At 49.0% G+C, this 16,944-nt stretch overlaps 1 protein-coding gene across 5 annotated transcripts in view; it reads right to left on the reverse strand.

The window, feature by feature from the left end:
• The window catches only part of LOC138472640 (putative 4,5-dihydroxyphthalate dehydrogenase), a 2,792,617-nt gene that overhangs the window by 1,216,522 nt on the left and 1,559,151 nt on the right, over positions 1 to 16,944 (reverse strand). The gene's annotated exons all lie outside the window — the stretch shown is intronic.

A 16,944-nucleotide genomic window follows, 5' to 3' on the forward strand; every position in this document is an offset into this window, starting at 1 on the left:
CGAGGGGCTACGCCCTAACACTGGATCGATGTCGGAAGGCGCGCCTGTACGCAGCACTACCACAAGTACCACGACGCAGGCACATGGCATGCAGAAAAACAAAATGGCTGCTCACCCGACACCATCTCCCTTTGGGGACCAGGTAGGGGAGCTAGTTTCCAGTTGGGACTGGTCAATGCCTGTCACTTGGTCCACAGCATACCCATCGACTTCGCAGGGCAGTGACACCTCGCCCCATACAGCGAGACAGGGCGCTCCTAGGTCTCAGCAACCTCAGGGCCATTGTAACGCTCACCTGGCTCTCACGGAGGCGCTGGTCTGGGTTGCTGTGGCCTCTTCAAGCGTGATGCGCAGAATTCGGACCACCGATTGAACAGGACCCCCAAATCTTGCTTGTCTGGCCCGTAGGAATATCCTTCTGCAGATGAGAAAGGGGATTAACTGTCTGCTGAATAGTGTGCTTGCTCCCCCCTTTCCCCCTTCGTTCTTCTCTGATTCCTCCAAAACCCCCGGTTTAAGCTCACCTTATGGTTTGGAAGGATGAACTCTCCATCCTGCTTCTGGTGCAGGGGCGCGCGTTCGTCCAGTTACTTCACTGGTTTCAGAATGGCGCTGGCACATCCACTTGACTTTTCTGAGCGATACGCCGTAAGTATGAAGATGCAAAAGTTCAAGTGTGAGCCTCCTTTTATGTTGTCTTTTCTGTCCTTTATTTCAGATGCAGAACAAAGGCGATGCGTTGAGGGGTTAAATTGCCGGTGGTAAAATCAGGTGAGTTAGTGATGAGGGCGACCCCTCTAAATGTCTTTATAATTCCCCAGTAATGTCTTTTGTCCTTTCCCCAAAGGGGCCGGGGTGCGGTACCTGCCAAAGATGCGGCGCCGACCCGAGATGTGGAATGGTTCACCAAGAAAAGCCGGTAAGTAATATGGCTGATAATTCGGCTTTCCTCTTGTGTTCCCTTGCTCACCTTTTGTCTCTTCTTCTCTCCCCTAGGTGCAGAGATGTGGCGAGCGGTGCTGAGAGCCGTGATGGAGCCGGGCGGGGTCTCGGGAACAGGAGAGTGAAGCGCAGCGCTGCAGCGAGCAACGCGGTGCTTTTAAATGGAAGTCTTCCTTCAGGAATGCTGGCGTGAAGATTCCGGATGCAGGTAAGAAGATTGAATAAGTTCTTGGTTTTCACCTTTCTCTTCTCTTATTCTCTTACAGGTGTTCCAGGTTCGAGGCGGGCGTGGCTGGAGTCCAGGTGCAGGAGCAGACACGGTGAGCGTTCAGCTGCTGGGATGCAGAACAACGCGAAGCACGTGTGGCTGTCCGGGTGTGGCTTAAATAACTTTGGAAGAAGTTCCAGGTGAGTATTCTTCCACAGCCCCACCCAAGTAACAAAATAGTTCCTTCAGAAAAATAGTCCCTCCTAAGACTCATTTGGCTTGGTTCTTCATGCAGCATGGTCTGCATCAGGTGAGTGTGCAGCATGGTCTGCTTCAGGTAAGTGCACCAAACACTTCCCCTTATGAGCCTGGCGCCTATGGCGCCAGGACTGATGCCCAACATGAGCCTGGCGCCAACGGCGCCAGGACAGAGTCCAAAGAGCCCCTATAAAGGGCCGCTGGGCTTTTACCCGGGGGCGTGATGCCTGCTCCCGGGGGTGCTGGGCCTGGCCTGGTGCTCCGGGGGTAGGCATCATGACAGCACTACCCCCCCAAGGCCCCTCCCAAGGTCGTTTTCCCAGGAGGTTTCGGTTTGTTTGGGAAAATCCGATGGAACCTTTTTACTAGCCGAGGTGCATGTACGTGGTCACTGGGTTCCCAAGATCTTTCCTGAGGCCCGTACCCCTTCCAATCAATTAGATAGAAAAGTTTTGATTTTGAGATCTTAGAGTCCAAAATGTTCTTCACCTCGAACTCAGGCTCCCCATCTATCTGGATTGGTTCTGGTGGCTTTATCAATCTGGTTCCTGGTTGCACTGGTTTCAAAAGCGACACATGAAAAACGGGGTGAATCCGCATGTTAGCTGGTAGATCTAGCTTGACTGCCACTGGGTTAATTATAGCTTTGATCGAGTAAGGGCCTAAATACCTTGGATTAAAAGTCCGAGGTCCCTTGAGCGATAAGTGTTTGGTAGCCAACCATACTTGATCCCCTATTTGGTATGGAGGCGCCTCCTTTCGATGCAGATCCGCATTCTTTTTGTATTTCCCTTTCGCATGTTGTAAGTGAGCAGTAGCATCCTTGAAGGCTTGAGTAATCGTAGAATGCAAATGGTCCACTGCGGGCATTTCGAGGCTCAAAGGTGAGTCCAAGTCTGAAGTACGAGGGTGATGTCCATATAGGGTATAAAAGGGGCTCTGACCAGTTCCAGAGTGTATCGAGTTATTGTATGCATATTCTGCCACCCATAAAATATCCTTCCAATTACCCTCCGATTGGTGCAACATACATCGTAGATATTGTTCAAGGGTCTGGTTCGTTCTCTCCGTCTGACCATCGGTCTGTGGGTGGTGGCTGGTTGAGAGTCTTACGTCGATTTGTGCCAGTTGACAACACGTTTTCCAAAAATGAGAAATAAACTGGTTTCCCCGATCGGAGGTTAGTATGGACGAGAATCCATGCAGACGGATGATATTTTCGAGGAATTCCTTGGCAAGAACAAAAGCTGAAGGTAATCCTTTCAACGGAATAAAATGGTCCATCTTGGAAAATAAATCCACCACAACCAGAATAGTATTGTATCCATTACAAGAGGGCAGGTCCGTTATAAAATCTAGTGACAAGGTGTGCCAAGGTGCTGGTGGAATGTCTAAGGGTTGAAGAAGACCGGCGGGTTTTGTTTTTTGACCTTTGTTTTGGGCGCAAACTCCACAGGACATCACAAAAGATTTAATATCCTTTCGCCAGGACGGCCACCAGAATTAGCGTTTAATTTTTTCCTCTGTTTTGGCAATGCCAGGATGTCCTTCCATCAGAGTATCGTGATGAAGGGAAATAAACAGTTCTTGCAATTCCTTTTCTGGCAAAAATAAACGTCCTTGGAAGTAAGGTAAGCCATCGTTGATTGAAAAGGCAGACCCCCTTTTGATCCAATCCTGCAAGGCTGAAGAGTCCAGGAATAGTTTTACCCGTGCTTGAATGTCTTCAAGGGTTTGTAAAGTGGTTATCCCCAAGATTCTTTGTTCGGGAATTATCGGCACAGGTTCTGAGTTTGTGTCCATTTCTCCCATTCCAATTCGAGATAGCGCGTCCGCTTTGCCATTCTTACAGCCGGGACGGTAGGTGATTACAAAATCAAACTCAGCAAAGAATAAAGCCCATCGGAGCTGTCGTGAAGACTGAGCCTTGGCAGTTTTTAAATATTGTAAATTTCGGTAATCAGTGATCACGGTGATGGTATGCCTGGCGCCAAGAAGATAATGCCGCCAAGCCTTAAAGGCGGAGTTAATGGCTAATAATTCCTTATCGGTGATTGCATAATTTATCTCCGGCGGCGAGAACTTTCTGGACCAAAATGCTACGGGGTGCAGTTGGTTGGTTTTGGGGTCTCTCTGAGACAGGACAGCTCCCATGGCTAAGCTGGATGCGTCGGTTTCGACTATATATGGGAGATCAGGACGCGGGTGTTTCAGAATAGGTGCAGACGTAAATTTAGCTTTTAATTCCTGAAAGGCCTGTTCAGCTTCCTCGGTCCATTCAAAACGTTTATTCTTCCGCAAGAGTGCAGTGATGGGTTGCACCACCCGTGAAAATTCCGGGATAAACCTGCGATAAAAATTGGCAAAACCAAGCATGCTTTGGACACCTTTTACCGAACTAGGTGATGGCCATTTGAGGATGGCATCCACTTTCCGTGAGTCCATTCGGACCCCTTTAGGTGTCAGGATGAATCCAAGAAACTCAACCTCGGTGTTATGGAAAACGCATTTTTCCAGCTTTGCAAACAGTTTGTGCTGGCGCAATTTCTCAAGGACGGCCCTGACATGTTTTCTGTGATCAGATTCCGAAAAGGAGTACACCAGAATGTCATCGATATACACGACAACACAGACATCGATGAGTTCCCGAAGGACATAATTCATGAAGAATTGGAAGGCAGCAGGCGCGTTGCACAACCCGAAAGGCATCACCTGGTATTCGAATAGTCCATATTTTGTACGGAAGGCCGTTTTCCATTCATCGCCTTCTTTTACTCGTACCAGATGATAAGCCCCCCGGAGATCTAACTTGGTGTATATGCAAGCGTCCTTCACCTGGTCAAGGAGTTCAGGGATCAAAGGCAGAGGGTTAACGATTTTTAACAGTTATCTGGTTCAATGCGCGGTAATCGATACAAGTTCTAAGGTCGCCTTCTTTTTTTGGCACGAAGAACAAAGCCGAGGATGCTGGAGACTTTGACGGGCGAATAAAACCATTGGCTAGGTATTGATCTAAATATTGTCTCAAATGCAGATTCTCCGGCTCAGTAAGGGCATAAATCCTGCTACAAGGGGGTTGTGCACCGGGCACCAGATCGATTTGGCAATCGTACGATCTGTGAGGAGGTAACGTGTTTGCCTGTTCCTTTTGGAAGACGTCCTGAAAGTCTTGGTATTCCGGAGGTAGTTGCATGGAGACAGAGGTTACTGATGCTAGACTGATCTTCAGATTTTCTGGGTAGCAGGTTCGTGCACACTCCGGAAAGGTTATTCTCTTCGCTCGCCAATCAATTCGAGGATTATGTGTCTCTAACCAAGGGATTCCGAGAATAACCTGAAACTGTGGAGCCTTGATTACATCAAACACAACTGCCTCCCGATGGCCGTTCGGACCTACAAGTGTCACCTCAGCTGTGGAATGGGTTACCGGTCCCGAGGCAATTTCGGTTCCATCAACTGTGGTGATGACATATTTGCTGGTTTTAGGACGCAGGGGAAGGTTAATCCTGGAGACCAATTCACGATCCACGTAGTTTCCTATAGCCCCACTATCAATGTATGCCTTTATTGCATGCAACCGCTTAGGCTGTTCCAGATCTACGCGGACCATTGGAACAGTGAAATGCGAGGTCTGACAGTTCGTTTTCAAGCTCGGCAAGCGGACCCCTACGCTTGTCGGGCGGGGTCGTTTCCCGATACAGAGGTTTCATGGATTTTATCAGCGGCTCCTACCACTTTCCTGGGCGGCCTTGCCGGGTAATCTCGTAGAAAGTGTCCAGAGGATCCACAATAAAGACATAAATGCATCTGCCGTCTTCTTTCACGTTCCTTTTGCGTTAAAGGTCCTTTAACTCCTCCGATTTGCATTGGCTCAGAGGCTTCAGCCCCCTTGAGGTTAGCGTGGGTCTTGACTAACACCCGGGTCTCAAACTTGGACTGATCTGCTTTTCTGTTTTGCAGTCTGTGATCCAATTGGACCACTAAGTCTATATATTCTGAGCATTCTTGGGGCGGATTTACAACTTGGGACAGGACATCTTTAAGTTCTCCGCGTAGACCTCGATAAAATAACGTGATTCTTTTATCCTCTGGCCACCCAGTTTCCACAATTAATCTATTAAAGGTTGCAATGTAGGAAAGGAGGTCTTGATTGCCCTGTCGCAGAGATAGAAGTTCGTCATCTAGAGCCTGCCCCTGGGAGTGACGAGCAAATAACCTTTCCATGCTTGCTTGAAATCCTTGAAAATCACGAAGAATCGGGTCATCTTGAGTTACCGGTGGGACTGACCAATCGGCAGCACTGCCGCTGAGATATGACAATACAAAGGCTACCTTGGTCAGGTCATTAGGGAAGGCCCCAGGTCTGCACAGGAAATGCAAACGACACTGATTCATGAATACGGCGAATCGTTTGGGGTCCCCAGCAAAGCGTTCGGGTGGGGCCAGCGGCATGTTTCCAGGTAGATTAATCTGCACCGGGTTACTGGAAAGCACAGGAGCGGGGTTCCCTCCGGAACCGTGTAAAGGAGTTTGTCCAGCTTGACCTTGCAAAAGCTGTCTAGCCAGGTCATCAGCTCTTTCCTTTGTTACAATCACTTCCCTCCTGAGAGCATTAGTCTCTTGACGAGCGGCGTGTACTTCGGCCCGTAATTCCCCCAGTAGTTGGGCCAACTGGTCAGTCTCGGAAGTTTCCATAGCGCCTGGGTGGGAATTTGTAGGAAGGCTTCGCGTTCTGTAACGCTCACCTGGCTCCCACGGAGGCGCTGGTCTGGTCTGGGTTGCTGTGGCCTCTTCAAGCGTGATGCGCAGAATTCGGACCACCGATTGAACAGGACCCCCAAATCTTGCTTGTCTGTCCCATAGGAATATCCTTCTGCAGATGAGAAAGGGGATTAACTGTCTGCTGAATAGTGTGCTTGCTCCCCCCTTTCCCCCTTCGTTCTTCTCTGATTCCTCCAAAACCCCCGGTTTAAGCTCACCTTATGGTTTGGAAGGATGAACTCTCCATCCTGCTTCTGGTGCAGGGGCGCGCATTCGTCCAGTTACTTCACTGGTTTTCAGAATGGCGCTGGCACATCCACTTGACTTTTCTGAGCGATACGCCGTAAGTATGAAGATGCAAAAGTTCAAGTGTGAGCCTCCTTTTATGTTGTCTTTTCTGTCCTTTATTTCAGATGCAGAACAAAGGCGACGCGTTGAGGGGTTAAATTGCCGGTGGTAAAATCAGGTGAGTTAGTGATGAGGGCGACCCCTCTAAATGTCTTTATTATTCCCCAGTAATGTCTTTTGTCCCTTCCCCATAGGGGCCGGGGTGCGGTACCTGCCAAAGATGCGGCGCCGACCCGAGATGTGGAATGATTCACCAAGAAAAGCCAGTAAGTAATATGGCTGAAAATTCGGCTTTCCTCTTGTGTTCCCTTGCTCACCTTTTGTCTCTTCTTCTCTCCCCTAGGTGCAGAGATGTGGCGACCGGTGCTGAGAGCCGCGATGGAGCCGGGCGGGGTCTCGGGAACAGGTGAGTGAAGCGCGGCGCTGCAGCGAGCAACGCAGTGCTTTTAAATGGAAGTCTTCCTTCAGGAATGCTGGCGTGAAGATTCCGGATGCAGGTAAGAAGATTGAATAAGTTCTTGGTTTAAACCTTTCTCTTCTCTTATTCTCTTACAGGTGTTCCAGGTTCGAGGCGGGCGTGGCTGGAGTCCAGGTGCAGGAGCAGACACGGTGAGCGTTCAGCTGCTGGGATGCAGAACAACGCGAAGCACGTGTGGCTGTCCGGGCGTGGCTTAAATAGCTTTGGAAGAAGTTCCAGGGAAGTATTCTTCCACAGCCCCACCCAAGTAACAAAATAGTTCCTTCAGAAAAATAGTCCCTCCTAAGCCTCATTTGGCTTGGTTCTTCATGCAGCATGGTCTGCATCAGGTGAGTGTGCAGCATGGTCTGCTTCAGGTAAGTGCACCAAACAATTCCCCATATGTGCCTGGCGCCTATGGCGCCAGGACTGATGCCCAACATGAGCCTGGCGCCAACGGCGCCAGGACAGAGTCCAAAGAGCCCCTATAAAGGGCCACTGGGCATTTACCCGGGGGTGTGATGCCTGCTCCCGGGGGTGCTGGGCCTGGCCTGGTTCTCCGGGGGTAGGCATCATGACAGCCATGCACCTATGCCTATTCCATCAAGCACTCCTACGGCCTGTGAAGACAGGTTCCTTGAGAAGTTCCTTACTCCCTGTGAGGGAGAATTCTCATAAATGGTTGATTTCCCTTACCTACTGAGTCCCGCAGCAGCTTTGCTGGATTTCTAGGATTTCTTTCTTTCACCTGGTAAGAGTGTGAGCCTTTTTTACCACTCTTACAAGTGTTTTGCTACGTGTATTTCTACTTTTTGTGTGACCTTGGGTACTAGAGCCTCACCTAATCCAGGGCACCAAATGTTTTCATGTGTGTTACACAGCACCTTCAGTGCAGTGACACAGGGTTGCCTTTTAGACTTCCCACCGACTCCATTTTCTGGGGCTGACTACAGTCCCCCAGAAAAGGGTAAAGTTGCCATTAACATTACCTTTGTCACTTTAAACCACAGAGCCAGTACACCCCATCTTCCATGGAGTATTGCAATGGGTTAAGTCACTTTTTGTCTGTGCCTCTTGGAGCTTTGTTTCGCTCCCTTTACATTAAGACTTGGCTGATGGCAGTGGTGTCTACCCTAACTTTTCTACCGCGATTATCTTATATAAACGTGATAATGTTTTAGGCTATTATATTAGCCTCAAACATAAACCCGCTTGACCAAATGCATTTTATTTTGGCTCCGGCTGGGTTTATTCGCCATTTCTTTTTGTTAAAGTCTTTCTCGTGTTTTACTCTGCGCGCCAAACCAGGTTTGGTCCCTTTGTTCATCGCTTTTTCGTGGGCTTCCACACAGAAGCCCTCCTTTAAGCGCCTGAGAGTCTGGGTAGGCAGGATTTGAGGGAGGGGTTTTAGGACCCCTGCCATGGGTTCCCTTGGTAACCCAAGTCGCGCTCTTGTCTGATTGGCTAAGGGGACTGGCCTTGCCAGGCCAGCCACCCTGCTGTGTGATTGACAGCCAGGCTATATGAATGGGGGAAAACTGCATAAAAAGCAGGTCTCTGGGACTGGAAGAGCAGAGTCGCCACTGGAACGAAAGAACCAACAAGGAACTGGAAGAAGAGGACCCCTACAACAACTGAACTGCCCGGTGAAGCCCTGTTGCAGGTCCGAATCTCCAGAATCCAACGACAGAGAAGATCCTCCAGGAAACATCCTCCCTTGAGCTGGTGGGACCAACCAGTTCACCCAAACTGCAAGCCAGGACCCCTCCTCTGGTCGAATTCGCTGTACATGGCTACAGTGGGCCGGATAGCCAGGAAGGTTGGACCCTGCTTGGGTTTTAAGGAGCACACCTTGTATTCGTTGTTTGGCGCTGCTGCTGGTTTCTTCCCTGGAGTGCAGGACCCTCCAGTCTTCCTACTTCTGGTCAGTCCGACAGTCGCTTCAGGAACCGTGAGCCTGCAGGAACTACCCAGAACGTCTGCCTCAGCTACAGGACCCTCTCCGTTTTAAGGTACTGTGCAAATCCGGTTGTGCGTTTCGTTCAGCCACAGTGAAAGTGTTTGAAATCTTTCTCCAATCCGAGGACTTGTCCTTCTCTTCTCTTTGAACTAACTTTGTTACCACCAACCTCGGCTGGGAACTTTACCGCGAACTACCCTGAACTGTATTATCTTAAGCAAAAGACTTTTGAACGACTGACTTTGGCCCTAAGCCTTTTCTATCTGATTGTATCATTGTAGTCTCTCTTGTTCGCTTGTCCTGAGTACTTACCTGTTGGTGTGGATTCATTTCTGTTAACTTTTGTCTTTCCCTCCTTTTTTCAATTGCTGGAGTGCCATTTTGCTCCCACTTCATTTTGTGAGCTTAACTTGTCTGGAATTTAAGGGAAGTGGTGTGGTGTATTAAGAGTGTGATTTTTAGACTGCCTATAATTGTGTAATGTTATACAACTGAAGAGTGAAATAAATGTATATTCTTTTCCTTGAAAACCTTCAGTCAGTGTTTGCCTGAATCATAGTAATTGCTGTCCTTTGTGTAACTATTTGATACTGTTCACTTACTCTTGAGATAAGTCTGGCTGCTCTGCTACTACTACCACTTTAACTGTGTAGTACAGGCTGGTACCAAAGGTGAAATTGTACTGTCACTTGTAGTCTTAATTGTGTGTGGTGTTCATAAAGGGTACTGCATATAATTCTGCCTAACACTCCTGTGAGGTCTCCACAGATGGGTTCCATTCTTACGGATGTGATCAGGCACATGCTCCCTCCGGTACAGCCGCTAGCACCCACGGCCATGCCTCCTTTGGGTCCAGCTCCTCTGGGTCCAGCGTAGCCCCAGGCACCAGCGCCAGCCCCTACGTCACCGGCTCCCAGGCTTGTACCAGACATGGCAGCCCAGTGCACACTGCTGCAGCAGCCGCTGGCACTGACAATCAGTATGACACAGCTTCCTGAGCCCAGCACTGCTCCGGCTGCACCGGACCAGCAAGACACAATATTGGACACAGACAAGGAGGACCCCGACACTCCATCATCAGCCAAAGCCTTTCACAAGCGCCTGGCGGGCCTGGCTGAGTATTTGGGGATCCCACAGCCACTGGTGCAACAACCGGAGGCAGGGGTATTGGCAGAAGTCCTCACTCTACGCCCCACGGCTAGAACGGAAATCCCACTGCAGAAGGATGTGGTGGCGCTTGCCAAAAAAGGATGGCTCAAGCCACATTCTACCCAGCCTACCAACCGGCGTCTCAACGCCAAGCTTAGGCGTCTCAACGCCAAGCTTAGGCAAACGGAAGGGGACCCCTTCTTACTGTCGGCTGTATCCCAGCCACACTCCTCAGTGATAGCGACAGCATCAATCTAAGCCACAATCATCCTCAGCTGCATCAACCTCAGCACTCCTGGGTAAGGAGGAAAAGATCCTGGAGGCGTTTGGAAAGAAAATCTATTCCAATGACACCCTCCATCTGCGCCAGTCCAATGTGGATGCCATGCTGGCGACCGCTGGAGGACAAGGTTCTCAGACCCACACATTCTGTCTGTACTATCCACGGGCTTCTGGCTCCCTATTCCTTATTCTCCTCTCTCCTCCCCTCTGCTCCAGCAGACTAGTACAGCAACTCTGTTGGCAGAAATACGCTCACTCGTAGAGAGTCAGGCAATGGAGGCAGTCCCATCCTCTCAGCGGGCTCTGGGCTTCTATTCACGAATTTCCACCACACACAAAAAGAACCAGGCTGGCCTGAGAGTTGTGTTGGACCTTTCCACCTTGAACCTTTCCCTTCCTCTCCAAAAGTTCAAGATGGTTACCCCAGCGCTAATAGCAGAGACATTGTGTTTGGGAAACTGGATGTGCTCCCTGGATCTGATAGATGCCTACATACATGTCCCGATCTGGCAACCCAATAGGTCCTTTCAGAGATTCAGGATCATGGGTTTTCACTTCGAATACAAGGTTCTACCCTTTGGCCTCAATTCGGCCACCAGGGTCTTTACAAGACTGATGACTGCTGTTGCAGCCCTACTCAGGGCGCAGGGTCATCACATCTACCCATATCTAGACGACTGGCTAGTCAGGGCAAGGTCTCCGGAGGCAGTCCAGCACTGCCTCCGCCCTCATGGATACACTACACGAGCTGGGATTTTCCATCAATCTCAAGAAGTCACAGTTGGCGCCCATGCAGAGTCTAACCTTCCAGAGCCTTATCTGGGATACGAGCTCCAAGAGGATTTTCCCCTCAGCAGACAAGATTGCAGCCATCATGAGGGCCACTGGGCATTTTCTCATCAGAGCAGTGATTCGGCATGGTGGTACCAACACCTCTAGGGCATCATGGCGGCATGTCTCCTGGCAGTGTCGCATACGAGGCTCAAAATGAGGCAAGTGCAGTTGCACTTTGCAGCCTCATGGGAGTCAGGAGAGGGGTTCCCAGGCGGAGCAGGTCAGCATCCCACATCATCTCCATCAGGACCTAGTCTGGTGGAGCATGGACAGCAACCTGCGGATAGGCAGGCCCTTCCATCAACCAGCACCTCAGGTCAGCATCCCCACGGACTCATCCCTAGAGGGCTGGGGAGCTACCTTGGGCATCCACAGTGTCCATGGGGTATGGTCCTGCCAGGAGCAGGCGGCTCACATCAACTGGCTCGAGTTGATGGCCGCCTGGTTCGCTCTCAAAGCCTTCCTCCCGATGATCAGTGGCAAGGCGATCCTCATTCAAACTGACAGCTCCACCAGTTCAACACTATCAACAAGCAGGGTGGCACCAGGTCTCCTACCCTCTGCACTCTAGCAGTCAACATTTGGGAGTGGGCTCTAGTAAACAGCACCTGGCAGCAATCTGCCTCCCGTGGGGCTCCACCCTAGAGGCAGACAGGCTCAGCAGGCTGGGTGCGGACAACTACGAATGGCATTTGGAAAAACAGGTCCTTCAGGGGATCTTCAACAAGTGGGATCATTCTCAGGTGGATCTCTTCACCACCTGTTTCAACAGGAGGTGCCCCCAGTTTGTGTCCTGGCAGGGACAGGGCAGGAGCTCTCTGGACGATGCGATGCAGATCCAGTGGAACAACATGCCTTCCCTCCCACACCCCTGGTGCACAGGGTAATCTGCAAGATCAGGGAGGCCCGGCACCTCTGTATCATCCTGATAGCTCTGTGGTGGCCAGCAAGGCCATGATTCTCAGAACTACTCAGCCTGTCAGACCAGGCCCCGGTGCACCTTCTGCTGGGCCCAGCACACCTGCTCTCTCAGCAGGGAGGCACGGTCATCCACCCTGCCCCCCAGAAGTTAGCCCTTCCAGCGTGGTTCCTGTACAGGTCACACTGAGGCGTCTGCATCTATCACAGGCTAACCTAGACATTATACAACGGGCCAGGAGCGATGCTACCAGGATCCAGTACAAAAGCAAGTGGACCAGGTTTTGTCACTGGGCGAAATCAAAGGAGGTTGATCCGTTGACCTGCATGTTGGACGACATGCTATCCTTCTCTGTACACCTCGCACACTCAGGGGTGCAGGTAGACACATGCTGCACCTATCTGGCAGCCTTTGGAGCCTACAAGAACTCGGAGGAGGCGGTATTTTTATCCTCTAATCCAGTGGTTTAAAGACTAGGCTTTATCTGCCTACCAAGAAACCACACCATGTGTGGGACCTCATTATGGTCTTGGGCGCCTTGGCACATAAACCATTCAAGCCTATGGCGTCCGCGGACATCAGGCTAGTCACCATTAAGACAGCCCTCATGGTGGGCCTTACCTCGGCACGCCGGATCAGTGAAATCCAGGTCCTGGTGGCCTCAAAGCCTTATACTACTTTTCATAAGGACAAGGTGGTACTTAGAACTTACCCCGCATCCTTACCTAAGGTTGTCTACTTTTTTCACCTAAATGAGAAGATAGTCCTACCAACGTTCTACGGGGACCCTAACGATGACACTCAGAGGGTATTGCACTGTCTGGATGTGAGGCGTGTGCTGAGATACTACCTGGACAGGAACAAGAGCTTCCGCAAATCAGACGCCCTCTTTGTCACCTTTGGTGGGTCAAATCCTGTCTGTCAAGCCTCCAAGGCTTCCATCGCAAGGGGGCATACAAGGGGCAGCACAAACCTCTTCCAGCAAATATGCATGCCCATGCAATCAGGACTAAAGCCACAGCTTTTCCTTTCCTGAGGCACGTTCCGTGGCGGGTTATCAGCAAGGCAGCTACATGGGCTACACCCTCGGCCTTCTGCAAGCACTACTGCTTGGATGTCGGCTCCAGGTCGGACGTGGAATTTGGTCAGGCAGTATTAAGGAACTTGTTTTCTTAAGAGAGCACCTCTCCACCCTGGGGCTACATTCAGTTCTGCTCGCCCATACAGTATGGAGGGACAGGACGTAGGAGTAATTATAAGTCACTCACCGTAGTGACTAACGTACTCCTAGTCAATAGTCTCCTTTCTTCCATACGTCCCACCATCCTCGCCCTTAATAAAACTGGTGTCATTAGGCAATGTTAATATTGTCGATGCGTCAAAGGGGACTGAGGAGTGGCGCCGGTGGGCGGGGTCAGGAGAACACACGCTCCCAGGGCCACGCCCCCACACACATCTAAATTTAAAGGGGAAGATGATTTTTCTGGTGAAAAGGGTTCTGTCTCCCGTCTCTAGCGAGGGAAGCCCATACAGTAAGGAGGAAAGGGGACATGGACTAGGAGTAGGTTAGTCACTAGGGTGAGTAACTTACAATTGTTTCCACTAGTAGGCTACACTCCTTGTTGTTTGAGGCGGCATCTTTGTACACTCTTCTGAAGCGATTACTACTTTTATGGAGCCATAATGATTGAACATCTTGTTTTTTTTCTATTCTTTCACATTTCGTATTTAGACTAGACAGAAGATTTTCAACAATTTCAAACATCGCCACAGATGATATACTTGCTGTGCTAATGTTGGAGTCATCTACCATAGTTATTACTTGAGTTTGGAATGCTACCTCGGATATACCTTATGTCTCAGCTAGACCATTTCCTTCTATTATTTTCTCCTCTACACTTTGGCAGTGCTCATGTATTGCAGGTACATTCAGTAACGACGTATTGGTTTCTGTATTATGTTCATCTTCATCTGTGTTGTCTGTTACTTTGCATCTATTTTATTAGGCAGAGGGAACTAGTCATAAGTGTATTAGACTTAGGAGATTGAGATAGAGATGGAGACCTCACAGCAGGAGGAGCACTAATTTGGGCATGTGTAATGATTATTCTATCTGGCCAGTTTGCACTCTGTTGGTTACTCGCGGCCTCACTAGTATTACTATTTATTGTTGGACTAACTACGTTATCATTTCATTTAGTTGCTATATATGGCAATAACTCGTTAAGTTCATATGCTATCTCTTGTGCTGCAGCCACTTTATCCATAAGTTTAATAGGCTCGCTCACATTTGACTCAGTAGTGACTTCAGTTATAATTCCCATTCCCTATGATAACAGATCCTTTTGTTGGGTAGTAGTTTGTCATTACTCCTATTTTTTTTCTCTTTCCCATATGTGTTTGCACTCCCGCTTCCGCTCACACTTCCACTCCTCTTAATGCTACTAAAGCTGCTTTTTGTAATGGTTTTTGGTATGCATGTTCGATTTCCACAGCGTGAATAAGCCCTCACCGGTGAGTGTAATAATATATCAATGACAAATTCATCTGCCTTATTTGCCTTATTTGCCTTAGTTACTTTAGTTGTCTGATTATTGACACATTCAACTACGGCACAATCAGCTATAGCACATTCCGGTGAGGTATGTTTCAGTTTCGGCAGTTATGGTGTTATAGCAGTTAGCACTTGTGGTATCATGAATGCCTATTACCTTTATTACCATCGATAGATTCATTTCAGCTTCCATGGCGTTTACTCGAAGGTATACTAATGTGTTCTAAAGTATACTATAGGGTATATACTCACACAAGCCTACTCATTGCGTTTCCCAGACAACGCTAAGCCACCGCGCAGCACAAAGCAGCTCTATAGATGATCGCAGAAAGTCATATTGGCAGAGACGATATCTAGAACTCGCTTATCTTGTGCTCCCTCAACGACAACCGTGACGACTGCAACAACTACTGCAGTAAAAGATGTATCACTAGCATCACTTATTCACACACAAGCAAAGGCAGCAATCAAGCATTTTAATATTTACTATTTAGCACAAGCTAACATTCGCTTTAGGAGTCTACCACGTACATCTGATCATATTACAAGTATCAATAGCAGTCACTAACAAGTTTCACGTAGTAATCTGGTAAGTGTGATCTTACTAACTAGGCATAATAAATTAATATAGAAATTAAACTAAATTGGTCGCAATTTCACCTCACCACCACCATCACCAGCCACACTGCGACAACTCAGAACCGCAATACAACACTTCCTGTGCACTTCTGGGAATGCGCGCAGGTACGCGTGGTTGTCCTTTCTGCAGAGGAGGTGGGAGGGGCCAATCCAATCCTATCAATTAAGAGCAAGTAAAGGTTATAAGAGCACTTAGACTATTATTCAAGTCCATTATTCAAGTGCATATCATTGCCCAACCACGTTAGGGCTCGTTCCTCACTCGTACGTCAGCAGCAGCAGTGCAAAACAGACAGCGGGTCCCAGCAAAAACAGCACTTCCTGTGCACTTCTGGGTGCGTGCGCACAGGTGCGCATGGCTGGCCTTTTTGTAGAGGAGGTGGGAGGGGCCAATCCAACCCACGTTAGGGCTTGTTCCTCACTCGTACGTCAGCAGCAGCAGTGCAAAACAGACAGCATGTCCCAGCGAAACAGCACTTCCTGTCCATTATGCCACCAAGATTTGTTACTGTCTTGGCCGTGGTTGTGGGGGTGGAGGGTTTAGATTGGGGGAAAGGGTGTGGGTTGGGGGAACAAGGGGGTTTTCCCACATGGCATGATCTCAGTTTTGCCTGGGTTGAGTAGAATTTGGTTGACCATCATCCAGCGTTATATTTCAGAGGGGCAGGATGCGAGATCGCGAGCCATAGTGGAAGGCCTATTGAGATTTTGAAGATGAGTTGAGAGTCATCAGCGTAGTTGTAGCAAGATAAGCCATGAGCTTGGATGAGGGAAGGCAGCCAGCTCCGGTAGAGGATAAAGAGGAGAGGGGAGATAGATGCACCTTTTAATACCCCTTGGAGAACTGGCCTTATTCAGGATGGAATGGTCTCTAGTATCCACTGCTGCTGAGAGGTCCAGCAGGATTAGGGCAGCGCATCCATCTGTGGGATGGGACTAAAAGATGGGGGTCAGATACTCGATCTTACATAACACCTTGCTAGAGGTTGCTACATGTTGTAATACTAAAATAATTAAATAACTTAGATTTCTTAAAGCTACTTAGGGGTCAGCAGGTATTCAGATGTTTTGGGATAGGGCCAGATAGGTATTTAGTGAGGAGCAGGTGAATATTCAAAAGTAAAAAATAACTAGCAACTGTTTTACTTAGAGTCAATAGTCCTCTTTCCTACATACTTACTGGATATATTTCCCTATGTGGAGATGCAGAGGAGCTAATTTTGCTCATAAGTGTAATTTGGGGGCGGTGACCTGTTACATTTACATTTTAACGTAAGCGTGTCCCTGCTGCCAAATTCTGGTCATTTGCACTGCAGGGTACAAATGTAAAGGGCAAAAGACAGGATACAAGCGTGTACGTCTCATTACATTTGCACTCCGCAGTGCAAAGGGAGTAAACGTTGCTTGGCTACTGGCATGCCAGGCAGCATTTACTTTTGCTTGTGAGCACCGCATGCTGGACACCTTTTAATTATTATTGCGAAAACTGCTTATAATGCTGGAGAATTAGTATGGTGAAGAGAAAGAGGTGGTGGGAACGCAAGATACGTTCTGTCCCTCCTCACTGCCATACAAATGAATTAAAATGGGGGGGGGGTTACATAAGGAACATGCGCAATTTAAGTGTTACTAA

Source organism: Ambystoma mexicanum, chromosome 8, assembly GCF_040938575.1.
Source record: "Ambystoma mexicanum isolate Mex_15411 chromosome 8, UKY_AmexF1_1, whole genome shotgun sequence".
NCBI classification, from domain to species: Eukaryota; Metazoa; Chordata; class Amphibia; order Caudata; family Ambystomatidae; genus Ambystoma; species Ambystoma mexicanum.